Source organism: Muntiacus reevesi, chromosome 21 (assembly GCF_963930625.1).
Source record: "Muntiacus reevesi chromosome 21, mMunRee1.1, whole genome shotgun sequence".
In the NCBI taxonomy this organism is placed as follows: domain Eukaryota; kingdom Metazoa; phylum Chordata; class Mammalia; order Artiodactyla; family Cervidae; genus Muntiacus; species Muntiacus reevesi.
In genome coordinates, this window is record NC_089269.1 from 12796547 (window position 1) to 12801064 (window position 4518).

At 42.3% G+C, this 4518-nt stretch overlaps 1 non-coding gene across 1 annotated transcript; it reads left to right on the forward strand.

Annotated features, from left to right (window-relative positions):
- Positions 1–4043: 4043 nt before the first annotated feature.
- Positions 4044–4177, forward strand: LOC136152580 (small nucleolar RNA SNORA68). Its single transcript, XR_010660252.1, has one exon. It is a non-coding gene; the product is annotated as a small nucleolar RNA SNORA68 (small nucleolar RNA).
- The last annotated feature ends 341 nt before the right edge of the window (positions 4178–4518 follow it).

Here is a 4518-nt window from a genome sequence, read left to right on the forward strand (position 1 = left end):
ATTTCATCACATGTAAGTTGACCATAGTAAAAATATAGAACATTTTCATCACCACAAAGATTGCTCATGTGGCCCTTTTGCATGCACATCTCTTTCCCTACCTCCTAGGAAGCACTAATCTGTTCTTGATTTCTAAAATTTCATCTTTAAAAATTTTATACAAATCAAATAGATCATGTAGTATGCAATCTTCAGAAACTGTTTTCTTTTTTTTTTTTTTTACTCAATATAATTCCCTGGAGATTCATCCAAGTTGTTTCACAGATAAAGAGTTCATTCTTTTTCACTGATTTCCTTAGGATGGATATATCACACTTTGTGCAAACATTCACCCATTGAAAGACATCTGGGTTGTTTCAGTTTGGGGCTATACAAATAAAGCTGCTCTGGAAATTTATGTATAGATTTTTGTGTGAATGTAAGTTTTCACTTCTCTGGGATAAATGTCCATGAGTGAAAATTGCTGTGGTTTCATGTTTAGTTTTATAAGGAAGTGCTGAACTATTTCCCAGTGTGGCTATACCATGGAGGTTTTTAAACTACGAATAAATGTTAGAGTTTATCAAATGCCTTTATCATCGCCTGTTTAGTTCTTATGTTTTGTTTTTTTCCCCTTTATTCTGTTACAATGGTGAACTACACTGGTTAATCTTTGATTTAAAGGAAACATTCTCAGCTGAGTTTTGCTTGTCCTCCTTTTTCTAGTCCCTTCAGGTGTGTGTTTACATTGTTTGAGGTTTTTCTTATTTCCTTAGGGAAGGGTTGTTTTGCTATCAGCTTCCCTCCTGGCACTGTCTTTGCTGCATCCCACAGATTTTTGGATCATTGTTTTCATTTTCGTTTGTCTTCAGGTGATTTTTTTAAATTTCCTCTTTGCTATCTTCTTCATTGATCCGTGGGTTGGTTGTGTGTTCTCAGTTGGTCAGTAGCGTCTGACTCTGACCCTATGGATCAGTTTTCCTGCCCACCAGTTTTCTCTGTCCATGGGATTTTCCAGGCAAAATTACTGCAGCAGCTTGCCATTTCCTACTCCAGGGGATCTTTCTGATCCAGGGACTGAACCAACGTCTCCTGAATCTCCTGCGTTGGCAGGCAGATTCTTTACCTCTACATCATATGGGAAGCCCCAGTGGTTGTTTAGTAGCGTGTTATTTGGCCTCTGTGTGTTTGTGGTTTTCCACAATTTTTTTTCCCCTTATACTTGATTTCTAGTTCTATATTGTTGTTGGAAAACATGCTTGATATAGTTTCAGTCTTCTTAAATTTACTGAGATGGGTTTTGTGGTCTAACATACCACATATATGAATATAAAACCCCCACTGGCATTCCAAGCCAACTGTTTCAGTGGCTTATCCTCCCAGTGTTGGATTCTTTAGACCTAGAGCTCTGTATTGGGCTCAGACTCCTAGCTCCTTTGGGAGAATGTCTGCAATTATCTTTTTGTTTGTGTCATCTGCCTGGGAATGTGGGTCTCACGTATCTCACATCTCTGCCCCTCTTACCCATCTTTATTGTAGTGTTCTTCGTATCTTTAGCTGTAGAAGATCTCAGCTAGTCTTCACATCCTTCTCATAATAGTTGCTCTGTAAATAGTTCTAATTTTGATATGCCTGTGGAAGGTGAGCTTAGGTTCTTCCTACTCCACAATCTCAGCCCCCAACTGTATATTTTAAATGGTGAATTGCATAATATGTGAATTATAGCTCAATAAAGCTACTATATATATATGTAATATATATATATATAATACAACATATAACGTGTCATGGGCTTTCCCGGTGGCCCAGCAGTAAAGAATCCACCTGTCAATGCAAGAGATGTGGATTCAATCCCTGGGTCAGGAAGACCTTCTGGAGAAGGAAATGGCAACCCACTCCAGGATTCTTGCCTGGGAAATCCCATGGACAGAGGAGCCTGGCGGGCTACAGTCCATGAGGTCTCAAAGAGCCAGATATGACTGAGCATGCATGTACGCACAGGATACACTCATTTCCTGGATTAATTTTTGAGTATTCTGAGTTTCTCATAGTCTCAAACATTTGGTTATAACTTTAGGGTTAAAATTTTTCTCTTAGTAAGCTTTAGGGAGAATCAGTTTGTTCCAAAAATTTTCATATGGTTAATGGCAAATTCACTTCCTTTACCTTTTAAAACATGATGTGAAAATTAAGGGGCTGAATAAAAAAGACTATCCACTGATAAATGCTCGAGTTGCATCTAATATATCTGTGTACCTACATCATCATCCATCAAGAAAACATTATTTTTTTCACAAGTGTTTCTTAGCAAATGACTACTCTGGGGAGCCCTCATAAAACCAAATAACTATGAACTCTCTGGGACTCATTTTTGTCCTCTGTAAAATGGAAGAATTTGTTTAATCATGGCTTTCAGACTTTGCTCCTTTATTTAAGTCCTGGGTATTCAAAGAATTAATTCACAAAATAGGGTGTTGGAGATGTGACAAACACAGAGGCATTGCCCAGCCAGAAATCCCTTTCAATAAAAGCAGCTCTGCTTTCTGTTCACATATTATTTGAACTTCTTCACCCGATTTCATCTGAAGGGATCAGATACTAAAACGAACTTGCAAACCATTGGATTAGATTCTTTCTAGCTCTAAGCAGTCTAAGATTGATTCTGCAATCTTAACAGAGGGAAGATTTGTTTTATCTTTTTATATTTTGTGTGTTTTCAGAGACTCAGATATGTTTCTAAGGAAGTTAGTGACTACGTGCATGGGCGATACAAGAGGCTTGGCTGAGGGAATAAGTAGGAATTGATCCTATTAGAGGGGCCCCAGGGATGGATTCTTTTCTCATAAAATCATTCATAGACAATCCTCAGGAACTAGAGAAAAGACTCATGTATTGTAGCTATTTCCCCAAGCACTGTTGCCTCCGCTAATTCGATGACGGCAGAACAGTGTTGGTGAATTCAGGGTAAAGCCAACGAGGAGACTGTGACTTCAGTTCCCCCCCCTCCTCCACCACTTCCTCCAGCCCCCTGACGGCCCCTCCCATGTTGGCTGGGGTGTGATAGAGCAGAACTGAAGTTTATTTTAATGTGTCTGAGGTCAGACCCTTCAAAGCTGCCACAGTTCCTGGAAATCTACCCCCACCTCGCCAGGCTCACCAGTTGAGACCCAGAATGTGGTCCTTTCATAGCCTCTGGTATCGTGGAAAGCAGTCCCGTTTTTCCTTGATGACTGCATAGCTAATGAGTCTTCACTGCAGGACTGGCTGCCTCAAAACTTAGGGAGGATGCCTTGTGTACGCTCTAGTGTGTAAAAACATCGGGTAGGGCTGGCGCAGAGTGCTTCATTACAAACTCCACTCTATTTTCACCCAAGAAGAAAAGATTTATAAGGTTCACATTGTTAATACTAGAATCACTAATGTGGATAATTGCAACGCTTTCTGGAGACCATTCTCTGGGCTGGAAAAGGAGAACCGTTGCATCTTCCCGAGCTCCCTCACCCACCTGCCTCCAGGGTAACCCCGCACACTTCAACTCCCACTCTGCTTGCAGAGTAATCCATCTCAAATATAGACCTGATTATGCCATCTTCTGCCTCAATGCCTGAGATGAATTTCCATTGACTCCTGACTGAAGTAAAAACTGTTTGGCAGAACAGACACATACCAGCTTTATCCTGTACCTTTGGTTCTTCCCATTCTGTGATCGCTCTAGCTGGGGGTCAGAACCTGAAGTTTTAGCCCAGCTGGATAGAATGTTGAGCATATCTTCTTTTTTCTTTTTAAAATAGTCTTGTGTTGCTCACGAGTAGCTCTCAAGTCTTCTTGCAACAAAATCAATGTGCATCTTTATTAAAAAAAAAGATACTCCTAAGCACCTAAACTGCTGTTTCTTGTTGAGTCACTAAGTCGTGTTTGACTCTGCAATCCCATGGACTGTAGCCCCCCAGACTCCTACGCCCATGGGATTTCCCAGGCAAGGATCTAGAGCGGGTTTCCTTCTCCAGGGCATCTTCCTGACCCAGGGATCCGACTTGAGTCTCCTGCTTTGGCAGGTGGGTTCCTTATCACTGAGCCCCTAGGGAAGCCCACTGTTCCTTATCTGTAGTTTAAACAAAGTGCCAGTACCAAGTGGATTTCAATGTCTTCGGGAGGCTGTGGCCTTGCCCCTCAAAATGAATTTGAAGGTTCTACACCTCTGGTAGCCAGTGCCTGCTGGGAACAGAGGCTGTGGCCGTTGGGTCCCCGAGTGCCCTCTTCCCCTACACGTGATGGGAGGTTTGCGGGAATGTACACATGTACCATGACCTGTCTCAATCCCTGCAGACAGGGATGTGGGTGCCTGAGCACATTGAATGCAGATCATGAAGGTGGAGGAGGCCGCGGTCAGCAAGTGCCGCTGACCAGGAGTCAAGCAGTTCCGCTACTCCGAGATCAACTTCTCACTGCCCCATCAGGCCCTGTGTCGCTAGCACAAGCCACACTTCGCCAGCAAGAGGCCCCAACACCTTATTTTATGTGCAGGCCCTCCCAGTCCCC